This window comes from Solanum pennellii, chromosome 6, assembly GCF_001406875.1.
Source record: "Solanum pennellii chromosome 6, SPENNV200".
NCBI classification, from domain to species: domain Eukaryota; kingdom Viridiplantae; phylum Streptophyta; class Magnoliopsida; order Solanales; family Solanaceae; genus Solanum; species Solanum pennellii.
The window spans coordinates 41970845-41987314 of NC_028642.1; the positions used below are offsets into that span (position 1 = coordinate 41970845).

The 16470-nt window shown below is 35.8% G+C and overlaps 1 long non-coding RNA gene and 1 pseudogene across 2 annotated transcripts; both read left to right on the plus strand.

Moving 5' to 3' along the window:
- LOC107021065 overlaps nt 1-14902 on the plus strand; it is a 73836-nt pseudogene extending 58934 nt beyond the window's left edge.
- On the plus strand, nt 2593-14477 carry LOC107022332. 2 transcript variants are annotated; one of them, XR_003578816.1, is made up of 6 exons: nt 2593-3009; nt 3110-3208; nt 3955-4081; nt 4664-6557; nt 13157-13379; nt 13555-14477. It is a non-coding gene; the product is annotated as an uncharacterized LOC107022332 (long non-coding RNA). The 2 variants fall into 2 exon arrangements; XR_003578815.1 differs by lacking the exons at nt 13157-13379; nt 13555-14477 and having other exon boundaries at nt 2601-3009; nt 4664-8064.
- Nucleotides 14903-16470: the final 1568 nt, after the last annotated feature.

The following is a 16470-nucleotide window of genomic DNA, read 5'->3' on the forward strand; positions in this document are numbered from 1 at the left end:
AAACCCTCTTTCTTTTACCCTAATTAGCATATAATTAAGTATAAAAGATGATAAAATACCCCAATATTAGTTTCAAGGTTATCTCTTTTAACCCCCAAGTAATTGAATTATTAATATTAATCTACTAACTTTATAATTATAGCAGGAATAGTCCAAAACGCCCCTTAAAAACTTTTAATAGAAATCCGACCCAGCCTGGGTTACGCAACCTGTGACGGTCCGTCATGGCTGTGACGGTCCGTCCTGCAGGTCCGTCGCAAAGTTCAGAGAGTTAATTTCTGCGGAAGATGTGTGACGGTCCATCGTGCCCACGACGGTCCGTCCCGCCATTCCGTTACAAAGTTCAGAGAGTCGATTTCAGTACCCAAATTTCAGAATTCTAAGTGTTTTGGAACGAGAGCCCCTCGACGGTCCGTCGTGCCCATGACGGTCCGTCGTGGGATCCGTCGACTCAGCCAGTTTTTCCCAGAAATAGAATCTGCTGCTCAAAACGACTAAACAGGTCGTTACAGAAATCAAACCAGAATATCAAACAACGTAACTTATAAATCCAAACCCAAACCAAAAATCCAAAAAACCAATTCAAGCTACAATTCGATTTGATTTTTCGGTTTAATCCAAATAGTGCACACCCCTACTCTGAAATTGATTGATCTTCCTCTTGGAAATACACCTTTAGGATCTTTAAAAGGAAAATAAAAGCTAATGGACTATTGACAAATATAAGGTTAGACTTGTAGTCAAAGGATACATATAGGAAGGTCTCAAATTTTTTTACGTAAAATAAAATGAATAGACTAATAAAATTGATCTGTTTAAAAAAATTTGAAAAATTGCAAATTTACCATTTTATAAATTTCAATTTCTAAAAAATTAAACAAATTTTGTACAATGAGGTGTTGGAGTACAAATTAAGCAACTATTTGCAACAACTTCAGCCGTCACGACATTAGGTTCTTAGATTGATTTTATCAATTTCGATTTTAGAAAAATGTGCATCTAATTAATGGAGTTTGGTTCAATTCTTATACTTCAATTTAGAGTTAATATCTCAAAGGGTCACTCAACTTTGAGAAATTATCTTTAAAAGTCACTGAATTTTGTTTTGTATCAATAAATCACTTAACTTAGACTTTTGTATCAAAATAATCACTCAACTAAATTTATCATTAACTAAATTTAACATGATAAAATAAATTAATTTTCATTATCAAAATTAAATGACCTTTTAAGATTTTAACTTTGATATAAATTAATTAATTTAATAGTTACTTCTCCTTGTCAGTATAAGCTAGGTTTATTAGCACACCTGTAACTAAATATGTACGCTATTAACATAGCGTCTAGAAAACCTCAAGCTATGTTATCCCCATTTTTTAAAAGAATTAAAATCGCCTAGTGGTTAGCAGAGGATTGTTGTGAATCTTATCTTTACATAAATATCAAAAGATACGAAGTTCTTGATTTGCAAAATTCTAATAAAGTAGATTTCGCACAATGGAAAATGAGAATTAATTTCAGATATGAATATTTAACCTAATCAATAACACAAATTTCATTTTATTTATTTATTTTAGGAGTTAATATCATTCAATTTTAGGAATAAAATGATAATTGTTTTTGTCATGGTAAATTTTAGTTAATGAGAAATTTAGTTGAATGATTTTATTGATACAAAGACTTAAGTTGAGTGATTTTTCTGATATAAAAGTCTAAGTTGAGTGATTTTATTGATACAAAACAAAGTTTAATGACTTTTTAAGATAAATTCTTAAAGTTAAGTGACCATTTGAGATATTAACTTTTCAATTTTTAGTTTGTTATTTTGAAATTAATTCTTCTATTCGAACTAAAAATGAGTACAAAAGCAGCGCGACTTAGCCTAGTACGTTTCTCTGAATCTAAAACCCTCCTGGCTTTTCATATTTTAGGGTCCGTTTGGCCATAGATTTTCCAAATAATATTTGGGGGAAAACTTGGCAAATAGTGTTTGTACATACATACCAAATAATATTTGGGGGAAAACTTGACAAATATGTTTGTACATACACTTTGCCATTATTTGACAAATATTTTTGGCAATATCCCAAATTCCCAAATACTAGTTTTTTCTAGTATTTGGGTAAATCTCATTATTTGAAATCTTTCAAAAATTAAAATTTTACCCAAAATTTTTATCTTTTACAAAAACACCCTCTATAATTGTTGCTTACATTGCATTACATAATTTTTTACGTTAATCCCAAAGTAGTGATGAAATATTTTGTGAATGCTAAATGATAATATGGTTATTGATGAAAATGATGAACAATAGGCTCAAGATATTAAAATCATGTGTTTTGTCTACTTCACAATGTATGAAATGATGCTTGTTGCACTCACTCTAAATTATCACATTGCTCTAATATCATGGACACATTATTATTGTTATAACAAAAATCCAATTAACTTGTATAATACAAACTTATGATTAATTTTGATATTTATAAAACTTATGAATATTAATCATATTTTTCTAAAAAAAAAATATTTTTCAAATATTATCATCAAACACTAAATTTTCGCCCAAATAATATTTGAATTCACAACTCACAAATATTTGACTTTCATCTAGCGTGTAATGATGTTAATGGAGGAGAACTCCTATCAATTTACAACCCCCGCGGTTTTCTCTTCCAGCTTCGGGAGAGGTAACAAATGTATTTAACCTCTCATGGGTTTTAGGACTATGCTACAGTTGTAGAAATTGGGAATCTTGTATACTTCTTCAGTGTTTCTCTAGCTATTATTTTTTTTTCCTTCTATTTTGGTTTCAATTTGTATCTTTTGAGGAAGCTTGCTGTTCCCTCATGTGGGTTCATACCACTGAAATGCTTTAAGATTTATTTTGTGTGATTTTCAAGATGAACATTCAATAGACATTAGACTGAAAGAAAAGTAGGATTACTCTTAAAATTAATTTTGCTGGGACTGCTACAGTTATTGGGTATCAAATTTTTCCATACATGGGTAAGGTTTCATTTCTATAGTTAAATGAATCAATTACACCATATTCAGTTTCCTGGCTTGTCTCATTTGTCTTTGGCATATTAATGTATGATTTAAATAGGAGACGATCTGATGCAGCAGTCTGTCTCACTTCTACAAGTCAAAGATCCCTTATTTAAGAGAATGGGTGTGTCCAGATTAGCTTATTTTGCTATAGATGGTAAGCTTGGGTCACAGTACTTGGAAATTGAGAAGTTATGTGTATGTAATTCTTTAATGGGTTCAAGTATATGTTGGCAATTAGGTATACAATATCAGGAATTTGATGTTAGTAGTAATAAGTGTAGATATGTCTTTGATTTAAGAGCAGTAAGGAAAGATATAGCAGCAAAGAAAAACTATAGTTGGTATCCGAAAGTCAAAATAATAATTCTGTGAGTTGTGAATTCAGTGAACCTAGGTTGGTTATTACTTTTTGTTGTTAGGAGCTCATTTGAATTTAACTGATAGCGTTAAACTCCTCTGCATCCTCTTTGATATTAATAATCTACACGCTGGACAACTTTGCGGAGCAAAGTAGTCTCTTGCATCTAGATGCTTTCCCTTTTTTTGTAATTTATTTACTGTATAACCTTCCTTTGAAACCTAAAGCTAATGGAACTCCCTACTGGTTAATTCTATGAATAAGGAAATTTGTTTCATTGTCCCAATATTAGACGAGACTACTATAATACCTCAGATTTTAGTATCCTAGTCAACCTGTATATTATTGTTGTTCCTTTTCCTAGTACTATGACAAGGCATATGTATTTCTTAAATAGCATTTTTCTAGTTTTAAGTATCTAAAACATATGATATCTTGTAACCAACTAGCGATTATATAGTTTACAGATATTTGAATTGATCATGAGTTTTTATTAGATTCTTATTATTGAATCTTTATCCCTGTGGATTTTTTCTTCCTAGCCAAGAAAAGGATGAAAATAGTTGAGATTGGTGGAGCTCAACAGCTTTTGAACATGTTAAGAGTCTACCAGAAATGATCGCACGAGGAAGGAATCCTTGAAGGCTCTTTTTGCTATATCAAAATCAGGTCAGGACTCAAATTTATCTACAATTTGCAATGTTGTACTCATGGATGCTCATGCCAGTATTTTGTTGGATATGGGAATATGCTAGCATATGTAAGAATCCTCAAGCCACTATTCGGAAAAGTTAAAGAATAAGTCAGGATTTCGTTGGACGTTTATCCAAACTTCCTTTTTACAATAATAATACACAAGTCATTGATCTGTCTAATTTTTTCTCTCTTTGCAAATCCAATAAATAGAAACGTGAGCTTGATATCATTATAAAATTGTTACCAGTGTTATTTATACCACTAGTTATCTGTTAGCTTGGTGCCCCAAAGTGGATATTTTTAGCGACTTCGATGAAAACATTTGCCTCTTTTCCCAGGGCAGTCATCTGCAAACCCAAGTAATAGCCAACAGATATTGTGGCAAATACATTCTTTATCTTTGAACATAACTTGGTTCTTTATCTTTATTAAGTGAAGTTGATGGCCGGTTATGGTTACAACTCATTAGTCACCAGGTCTTAGTCCATGGAGGAAGTATTTGAGTGATTCTTTTATGTCACCTGATACAATCTATTCTTTTTGTCTTTTTTTCAGATTAGGTAAAGATTTTATCTGGACTTGAGAAGAATCATTTTTTTTTTCTTTGGTATACGGAAGACGGACAAAAGGTAGAGAATTTTACCCAAAAATATGATACCCTACAAAAGCATGAAATAATCTATGTTATCTGAACTTTGTATGTGCTCCAAAAATTAAATAAGAACAATATGCTTGCTCTCATCTATAAGAAGTGCTCCGCATACCTGAAAAAGCTCTCCTATTTGTCTCCCTTCAAATGAACCACATTGGCGCTAAAGGAGCTATACCTCATGCTCTAGTTCTTCTTTTATAAATCTAGCTATTCAACATGTACTTCACTGTGGCTGGCATCACCCACTCTATGCTAAATACATCAAGCACCTTCGACCATACTTGACTTACAATTTAACAATTTCACAGTATGTGGTCTACATTCTGTCCCAATCTATTGCACATGAAGCACCAGTTGATATAAGTTATCTCCTTCCTCAAATTGTTTGATGAGAATTACCTCTCGCTACCAGCCAAATAGAGAAGGATATTTCTATGGTGCTATAGAGACCCAATTGATAAGCATGAAAAATCATTTTCTCTCTGTAAAACAAGCTCCTTTCCTCCTTTAGGGCCAGAACCAAAACTTCCTATTCCGCTACAATGTTTTTGTATAGTAGGGTCGTCAAAATATGGAACTAGCTCATCTTCTGTCTAGTATATTTCTCCTGAACTTAAATTCAATATCACTACCACCTTTTAGTCGTAAAGTTATGCTACTTATTCCATTTGTGAGCAGGAGATCTGAATATGGTGGAAAGCATACTCCTCAGGTTCTCATCCCCCCACCTCTGTGCTCTAAAAAAACTTTAAAACTTATTCTTCCCTCTTAACTCACTTTGAATCCACTTTGTCTTCTGTTCCTATACCTAAAGACTGTTAGCGAAGAGTTCATCCCGGGTGGATAGATGCCATGATAGAAGAAATGAATGCTATGGAGGCTAATAACACTTGTGCACTGGTTTAGTTACATGAGGGTAAATCCATGGTTGGATGTCGTTGGGTCTGTACAGTCAAGTAGGTCTTCATGTTAAGATTGACTGAAGGCTCAGCTTGTTGCCAGAAGATATACACAGATTCATGACCTCGATTATGGTGAAACATCCTCTCCGGTTACCAAAATTGCTCCTTAGCAGCAATACATCGTTGGACACTTCATCAATTGGATATCAGGAATTCCTTTTTGCATGGAGAGCTATTCGAGGAGGTATATATGGAGGAACCATCAGAATCTGTTAATCAGGAGGAGTCATACATGGTATGTGGTCCGAAGCAATCACTTAACACAATCTTCAAGAGCATGGTTTGGTAGATTCAGTTTGGTGATTTTACGATTTGGGACGACTCATAGTACCGCAGATCATTCTGTTTTTTTATCGTCATGATTTTATAGATAAATGTATGATATTCTAGTAGTTTATGTTGATGACATCGTCATAGCATGTAATGATCAGGACTGAATTCAGAACTAAAGCAACATATGTCCGACGACTGACATTTTTCAGACGAAGGATTTGGGAAACTTAAAAATACTTCTTGGGGATTAAATTTGCACAATCCACCACCAGCATCGCAATTGTTCCAAGAAAGTATGATCTGGATACATTAGAGAAGACGGTCATGACAAGTTGTAAACTTGTTGATGATATGGATCAAAATGTCAAACTTGTTCCTGGTCAGGGGGAGCTGTTGAAGATTGTAGCCGATATCAAAGATTGGGTGGCAAGTTGAACTATGTCATAATCGTACGGCAGATATTTCATTTGCAGTAACCATCGTCAATCAGTTTCCAAACTCTGTGAAAAAGCATTCGGACAGATACATGAAAGGAGCTCCAGGACAAGTTTGTTATATGAAGGTAAGGGTCACTTTGACATTGTTGGGTATTCTGATGCAGACTAGCCAAGTTCTCCATCATATAGACATTCTACTTTTACATATTGTCTGATGATTGGAGGGAACTTGCTCTCTTGGAAAAGTAAGAAGCAAGATGTTGTTGCCAGATCTAGTGCTGAAGTAGAATATTGAGCTATGACTCTTGCTACTTGGGAGCTTATCTGGTTGAAACAACTTCAAGATATTTTTATAGAAGGGAAAATGGGGAAGGGCACTTCAAATTAAGGTGTTTAGATGTCAAACGAATGAAACTAATATGTAACGATCAAGCTACTCTTCACATTTCTTACAAATGTTATTTTTCATGAGGGACATAGCATATAGAGGTGACATGCCATTCCATTAGATGATTAGACGAAATATCGAGTTGGGATGCTTGGCCACCATCTTTGATAACTTGAATGATCAACTAGAAGTGTTTTCACTACCCTCAGAGGACCTCAGGTTGAATACATTTGTAACAAGCTTGGAGCTTAAATATGTACACTCCAGCTTGAGGAGTGTTGAGATATCATATGATTTTCAGTAATTAGGATTTATTTGATTAGGATTCTTTACATACTAAAATTACTGTAAACCCCAACCAAGCTTGAGGGGAATAATCAAGCTTCTGTTTTCTTCTATTATCCGTTCTCTTTCTCCTAGAATACCAAAAGGTGTTCAAGGTCTTCTTGGTATACTACACTCCAGCTGGCAGCAACATCTGGAAATGGTCTGACTTTTAAAAAAAAATTAAAATGACCCAGTGTAGCTCGGTTGTGTTGTATTTATGAGATAACAAAAAAGGAGGGGTGCTAAAGCTTTACCTCCATTACAACACCATGGTGCGCTAGTCACCTCAAGAGCCAGAAGGTCATAATCTCACATAGGAGGATAATGGATATAAATCTTCTGGCAGATTCATATACATACGAATCAACTTATCGAATTCTATTCTAATACAAGGCATTTGACACTTATCCAAAAAGTATGCACCTTTAGCCATTTTGGAAAGTTGCCTAAAAGATGTTAGAATCATCGTTTGGTTAAGCCTAGCAGCCCTTTCACTAAAAAGTCCTCAACTTGATTGCTTTCTCTAAAACAGTGAGTCATTTGGGCATTCGATTGATCCACTATCTCAATGATATGATGATTTGCTAAGTTTGAAGTTGTTGCTGCTCTTGTTGTTCATCATATTTACAATGATCATGGAGTCTAGCTCAAGAGTGAAATTAGTTAAGTCTTGTTGACTACATCATTTCCCACCAAACTCAGCTGCCAATGCTTCTGCCATGTTGTTGCTGGTACATGCTACATCAGTGTTGTGAAAAGCGCGCTTCAAAACGAGGCGACAACAGCACACTTCTTTTTCCTGAGGCGATGCGATATGAAAAAAGGCGCTCACTTCAGATAAAGAAGCGAGAAGCGACACTAAGGCAAAAGCGCAATAAAGCGCGCTTTTTATAAAAAAGCGACAATTAGGGTTTTTTTTTTAAAAATAGTTTTTTTTAAAAAAATCTTGAAATATACAATATAACTCAATTTTTCTTTCACGATTCTTCTTTCGCTTCTTCTCAATTCACGACTGCGACTGAGACTGTGTCTCTCTTCACACCTCGACCGCGACTGCAGGTAAGTTTTAGCCGATGTTTATTAGTTCATCTCTGTGAGAATCTTTTTTCCTGAAATATACAATCTTCGCCTTTGCTCATCTCTGTGAGTTTCTTTTCTCTTCACAATGCGATTGCTGTAGTTTTTTCTTCTTCTCTTCTTCTCTTCATCTCTGCTGCGATCTGCTCTGTTTCTGTTCACAATTACTAACTGCCTCCTCTGTTTTTTTCAATTCTTTTACTTTTTTTTTTCGTTTTTATTTTGTGATCAGTGTGTATGCTAGCAGCTCTTTTATTTTTTATTTTTTGACACTTCTGATGATGAAGAAAATGATGACCAAGTAGAACCCTTGGTTATGGCACTTGAAGAGTTTGAGGATCTTGTTGAAGAATAGGAGTTTGAGTCTTTGTGATTTAATTATGTTTTTTGATTTTTTCCTTTATATGTTATGACTTATGAGTATTATTGACTATCTATTTTCTTTTAATCTAAGACTATATTACGTCTATTTAGTTATTATTTTTTTTTTACTAAATGTCGTTTTTTTAAAAAAAAGCGCGCGCTTCGATTCACGCTTCTTGCTTCTGTGAAGCAAGCCCTCGTTGCTTTTTTCCGCTTCTCGCTTCCCAAAACACTGTGCTACATGAATTGAAAAGGCTATCACCATCTCTCCGTTGCTATCCCTTGCGATTCCTTCAATTCCAGCGCGACCTATATCCAATCAAAAACTTCCATCAGTGTTAACTTTAATGTTGCCTATCTGAGGCGACTTCATTTGACTTGAGTCAAATTTTGTATTGGTTTTGATCCTTTCTGCAATATCACAAAAATCAGTCCACAATGTAAAAGTATTAAAAGGGGGGAAAAGTTTAGAAACAATGTTCCTAATACACCATATTCCTAGGAACACCATTGTAGTATTATGAAATTTTCTCTGTGTTCCATATCAATAGGCACATCTTTGCATCCACAATTCGTAGCATATGAAAATGGATGTGATGTGCAAGATCCATTGGTGGACTATGTTCTTGGGTTTTATGTCCCACCACTTCTGGAAGACACTTGTAACAGGCTCATTGTTGTGAGTGATCCCAAGAGGATTTCCAATATCTTTCCATAGAAAAAAGGCTGCTTCACTAGCAACAAATACATGTTGTAGCGTTTCTGGTTGTGAGCTCCTGCAACATTAACAAGTAAATTTCTGTTAATTCCAAATCTATGTAAAGTGTCTTGAAAGGGCAGATTTGTTTTAATAATTCTCCAAGTCAAAAAGGAAACTCTGAAAGGGACTTTAGAGTGCCAAATCTTGTTCATGAATTCATGCTTTGGCTTGTGGGTTCTAAAAAGTTCCCAGGCAGACGTGTTAGTAAAGAAGCCATTGTCAGCAGTATTCCACATCGGGTAGTCATTATCATCATTGTTGCCCAAATGGTCCGACTCTAATCTGAGAAGTGTGATTTGAATCATGTCACATCATCTCCTCCCACGAAGTGAATAACAAGAATCTAATGAAACTTAACTTTGACGCATTGTTGGCCCATGCCTACTGTGCACCTGTTAAAGGAAGATCAATAATGAACTGGTAATCTGTATCTATAAGCACTGAAGATCCTCCGTTTCTACCGAGAAGGATTGCACTCCATGCTACCCTCTTCTATGTCTTATCTTATAGTATTAAAATACACCCAGTCCATGGTATTTGCCGTTATTAAAATATTTCATCCTCCTCAATCACCATCCCATGCAACCCCCACCCCCGAAAATCCATTCTGTGGTGCTTCCTAACTCTATAGATTTAGCTTTGACGGAGAACTGAGACCCTTCATGCATTCTCTTTTTTTTTTTTGAAACTGACCCTTCAAGCATTCTTTCATTTCCAGCTTTATGGCATCCTATAGTAACATGCTTTCATGACATTTTCCTTAGTTGGGATGGTTCTATTGCTCAGTCAGTCCCCCTACAAGGATCTTACTATCATATCAGTGTCCGTTATCTTCATATCTTGAAGGCAGATCGGCCATGCTCCCGTTCCCTAAATCTCACTTTTACCATGGCCTATATGGGTCATTTGTCTTCCTTGCATACTACAAAATTATTAATTTTCATAAACAATGCCCTTCACTTTCTTTCTTCACCTCCTCCTTGTCTCCCCCCTCCTTCGCGATCAAGTTCGCAGACCCCAATTTCCTCCTTTCCACTCCCATATCCTTGTTTATCTTCCTGCTATTCTTCTCAATGTCCCAGAAATTGTTCAGCACCCTCTTCTCATTTCCCTCGTTAGAGACCTTTATGAACTCCCCATAGTCGAGTATTTTGTTCGTACCCACTCTGCTCCTTCTTCTTCTTGTTCTTCCTCTATGGATGGCTAGCTCCCTTCTACTGAAGTACTGTAGTTTCAATGTTCTATCAAGGTTGAGAAAAGGAGACCTCGTCAAAATCAGCCTTCCGACACCCTTGCAAAATAAACCCTTGAAAATTCCCCCTTGATTCTGCCAACCCAGCCTCCTCCTTCCGTCCGAGGCCTGCAGATCATTTTTCGTCCCGTGGATGCATTTTTTCTGGGAAGTGTTGTTTGCGTGTTAATTGGACATATCTCTCTATGCTGAGCATTGCTAGTCTATCAGAGAAACCAAATATTACAAAGAGTTCTTCACATTTATGAGAATTTAAACTTCCTTTCTGCGGTGTTTTACATCAATCATTAATTTCTGAAACACGATGTCAATATCCTTTCTTTTACCGCTCAACTTCTTTTGCATTCCTTGAAGCCAAATGCAATATAGTGGGCATGCATGAGTTAGTTCATGAGCCATGCTTCATTACAACTTATTGACCTTTTTCATGTGCAGAAAATCCTCATCTTTTCTATGTGATTGTCCATCTTCTCAAGAAGAACTTTAATATATACCAAGAAGCTGCATTGAGAAGTGTTGATTAATTGTTTCATCTAGGTAATTATTTAAAGAGAAGTACATGAGTTTTTTCGGCTTATCACTCCATTTTTCTCTCTTTTCGGTATAACTTTATACTCCCTCTGTCTCAATTTGTTTTCCTTACTTTCTTTTCTTGTTGTGTGTTTAAAAATGAAGTGATAGTTTCAAATATTTACAATAAAGTGATTAGCTTACAACAAATATATCCATGTTTTTGTTTACATAAAAAATAGCCAAAAGTTATAGAAACAAGATATACATTTACTATACACCATAGCTTACCAAAAGTCATTGAAAGTATACACTGTTTATACAATATAGCTTACTTATACATGAGCTATGCACTGACTAAAAACTGAATATAGCTTAACTATACATGAAGTATACACTAATTATACATGAAGTATACTCTGACTATTCAATCTCAATCATCTCAAAATCACCTTCAAAGAGTTCCAAATTCTAGATATGAAATCCTCTCGATGTTTTGAGTCTTTTAATATATAATTTGCTCGAAACGATTCATGTTTTTGTTATTTTGAATTTTAAAGAAGAAGACGACGAAGAAGGATGAAGTAGCAGCAACAACAGCAGAAGGAGGAGGAGGAGGACGACGAAAGCATAAGACGAAGACGACAAAGGTCGAAGAAGAAACTGAACCATTATTTAGTAATTAAGTTTACCGAATAGTTCTTTTTCACGTAATATTCCCAAAAAAGAATGCCTCTTTCTTATTTGACAACTCTTTAATTTCAACATTTCACATGACATGCTTAGGAGTTAAGACCACAAAATTAAAAAACATTTTGGTAGTATTAATATCTTTAGGGTAAGACCACAAAGTTCAAAAGTCGTACTTTCATAAACTCTGTGCTCAATCAAACTAGGAGAAATAAATTATAGAGGGATTGTAACACTGAGTGAAGAATATTTGTAGACAACTTTCTTTTTAATCATACCATCAATTTGGTGCTATTTTCATGAATCTAGCCACAGAACTTTAATTGACAAAAATCATCTAGTTGTCAGAGAATGTTGCCCTACTTCACATTGTAAAGAAATGTTAACGAGAGGAGTCTGCTTACTGGTTGAACCTCACGATAGTTCTTCTGCCTATTGGCTAGACCCCAGAATTTTGTGATTGAACAATCTCTGGGCATTTCCACAATGATACATGCTTCTGTGCTATAGACTAATTTTATGCTTGATGTTTCCTTGGCAAATTTGTCCTAAATTCCTTCAATTGTACCGCCACACTGTTAAAGCACAAAGTTAATATACAAAAAGAAACCACTGGACTAGAAGTCTTCTATAATTTTGTGTACTTAGTTTTATCGTGAAGCTGTTTGGATTAGACAAATTTGGATTTACTTTTGTTAGAGAAACCTCGGATACTACTGGGATTACTGACGGTGTCCGTGACTACCCAGTATTTTGTTATGATGCATAGTGATTAACATTTCACGTCTTCTGAGAAAAAAAGAGTTGCTTGAATTGCATGGTTTGCTAGTAGAAGCCCGGTCAACCTTGGTGCTAGTACTTGAGAAATCAACCCAGGTTAAAGAATTCTCAACTTAAACAAGAAACTCTCTGGTGCTTATTAATGAGATAGGTGTCACTTGATCGTATATGTAAATTTTTGAAAGGGTAGTTACGGAATTAGACAAGTTGTTAGTCGATTAACAGTGTATATAAATCATTGTTTCATTGCAATTAGTTGGTTAACAAAACATTCTTCTTCTTTCTGAATATATCTTCTCTCTTCTTTTCTCTCTAATACATCTGTGAGAATCCATTGATGGTGTGATTGATTTGAGCAATTGCATGTATTCTTTATATGGTATCAGAGCTAAACAACCACATTTGTGAGGTCTATTGAAGTTGATTTGGTCAATTTCGAGCTTAGCTGAGTTTCGTCAATGGCGAACACTAAGTTCGATCACAATCATGCTTTGTTTTTACATCCTTCCGACACCACTGGTACTTCCATTTTCCCGATGCAACTAATGAGATCGGTCAATTACTCCATTTGGAGCAGGGCTATGCGAATTCAATTGCTTGGTAAGAACAAGCTGTGCGTTGTCGATGGTAGTTGGAAAAAGGAGGATTTCGGTGCAGAGTTAAGTCATCAATAGGAGAGGTGTAATGCAATTGTTCAGGGCTGGAACATGAGTTCTGTTACTCATGATTTGCACACCAGTATAGTCTAGGCAACCAGTGCATGAGCAGTTTGGGAAGATCTCCGGGAGCGTTTTGATAAGGTAAATGCTTCACCGATCTATTAACTGCATAAGTCAATTGCTACTATTGTACAAGGTACTGATTCAATTCCTAGTTATTCTCTGAACTGCGAAACTTGTGGGATGAATTCGCTAGTATAGTGCCTCCATCTTGTCAATGTCCTAATTCTAACGAATTTTCTATGCATTTGGAAAGGTAAAAATTGATGCAATTTCTAATGGGTCTCTAAATGAGATTTATGATCAGTCACGTAGTCAAATTTTAATGGTTGAACCTACACTTACTATCAACAAAGCATATGCCATGCTTATTGAGAGGGAGAGCCAGAGATCGATTGGATCCTCTTCACTGAGTTACGAGGGTACGGATTGGGTGCTCTCATGGCAGGAAAGGGCACACATAGTAATTTTGGTGCACAAGTTTCAGGGAAGACCATGCCTCCTCGTTATAACAATTCATCCCCACAGCCTACCTCACAATATTACAATAAAGGAAAGAAAAATTGGGATCTGAAGTGTGATTACTGTAAAATACAAGGTCATGTCGAAGCTAACTGTTTCAGACTTCATGGTTATCCACCTGACTGGAAATTCAAGAAGAAGGGAGGTGGCAATAATGTCTACAATGTGCAGGCTGATAATTCATCCTCTACGAGCTCTGGTTTGAGAGACAACACTGTGGATCAACTAGTTCCCAAAGATCTACCACGAGCACCTCAGATGACTGTTGATCGACATGGTTAAGTAATGCAGATGCTTGATGGTAATATTTCTACTGCTCATGTAATGTCAAACATGGCAGGTATGACCCATAATACTCCTCTGTCTAAAATTACAGATTTGAGATGGATAATTGATATTGGTGCTACTAACCACATGATCTCTAGCTTAGATGTACTTCATGATGTACAACCTGTTAAGAATGCACAAAATAGGAAAGTACATTTACCGAATGGAGGAAATACTTTGTTAACTCATACTGGGAATTGTAAGTTTGCAGACACAGGAGAATTACAGGATGTGTTGTTTGTGCCAGAATTCCATTATAATCTCTTATCTATATCAAAAGTTACAAAGGACTTCAATTGTTTTGTTTCATTCTATCCTGGGTTTTGTTTATTCCAGGACCTTTCCACTGGTAAACTGAAGGGGATTGGTAAAGAAGATGATGGGTTGTACTATCTGGTTCATTCACAGAAACCTTCTGTTCATGACAAGGTTACGAGTTTTGCTGCACATGATGACAAAAAGGAGATTTTGCTGTGGCATAAAAGACTTGCTCATGCTTCAATAGGATCTATGAAAGACTTGTTAGGCTATAATGTTGATGCTTGTAAAATGGCTTTGAACAATTGTGAAATATGTCCTCTAGCTAGACACACTAGACTACCTTTCACTAGTAGTAACACTGGGTCTTCTGAAGTGTTTGTTTTATTGCATTTGGATATATGGGGTCCTTATAATACTCCAACATTTGATGGAAATAAATATTTTCTTACCATTGTTGATGATTTTTCCAGAATTGTATGGATTTTCTTATTAAAGTTCAAGTGTGATGTATTGGTGACTCTCAAACAGTTCTTCACAACTGTTGCTACTCAGTTTAAGACCAATGTTAAAGGTGTTAGAACAGATAATGGTGGTGAATTTGTGAATGGTTCTCTACAGGATTTGTTTAAAGAATTGGGTATAATTCATTATAAAACATGTGCATACACCCTCAACAAAATGGAGTGGCTGAAAGGAAGCATCGACATCTCCTTGAAGTTGCTAGGGCCTTAAAGTTTCAGGGCCATATTCCTATCAAGTTCTGGGGACATTATGTTCTTACAACAGCATATATTATTAATAGACTTCCTTCTCAGACTCTAGATGGGATGTCTCCTTATGAGGTGTTTTTTGGTAAGAAACCATGTCTTAATCATCTCAGAGCACTTGGTTGCTTATGGTTTGCAAGTACATTGCCTAGGACTGATAAGTTTGCCCCTAGAGCAGTTAGGTCAGTGTTTATGGGTTATTCTTCTGTCACTGAGGGATACATTTGTTTTGATCTTGCACAACAAAAGTTTTTTGTGAATAGAGATGTGATTTTTCATGAGGATCATTATTCTTTTCTGTATTTATCTTCAGCTGTTACTGCTCCTATTTCACATATCTCTTCTTCTTTCCCTGAGTCACTTCCACACAATGATTTTCTTTCTACCTCTTCTGATAATATTCCTGATTTCTTACCTTCATCTCCTCCCATCTTAGATCTTCCAGTTGATCCTATGCCATCTATACCTACTGTCTCTCCTGTTTCTCCTACCTCATTGCTTCCTCAACTTAGGAGGTCTACAAGGATTTCTAAGCTACCTTTTTAGTTATCTGAATATGTTTCTAAACCTTCTGCAAGCTTTGTCAGATCCTAGATGGTTGGAAGCCATGCAGGCTGAACTGCAGGCTCTGCAAGATAACCACACTTGGGATTTGGTTCCACTTCCCAAAGGCAAGGTTCCTATTGGTTGTCGATGGGTCTATAAGGTGAAATTGAAAGCTAATGGTGATGTTGAGAGGTTTAAGGCTCGGTTGGTTGCTAAGGGTTACACTCAAAGAGAAGGTCTGGATTTTCATGAAACATTCTCTCCAGTGGTCAAGATAGCCACTGTCAGGACTGTTTTTTCCTTGGCTGCTCAGTGTGACTGGTCTGTGCATCAGCTGGATGTTTACAATGCCTTCTTACAAGGTGATCTTCATGATGAAGTGTATATGCAGTTGCCTGAGGGTTTTCCTAGTCAAGGGAGTCTAGACTTGTCAAATCCCTCTATGGATTCAAACAAGCAAGCAGACAATGGAATTTAAAGTTAAGTGAAGCACTACTGAGGTCTGGTTTATTCAATGCAGCTTAGACCATTCATTATATATTAAGAGAACAGGTTCATATATGGTGGTAATTCGTGTCTATGTTGATGATATGATAATTACTGGAAATAATCTGACTCTTATAGAACATACAAAAGCAACCTTACAGAAAGCTTTCAAGATCAAAGATCTTGGAGAATTGATAATTTTTCCTTGGTATGGAATTTAGCAGATCAGCCAAAGGTATTTTGATGAATCAGAGGAAGTATGC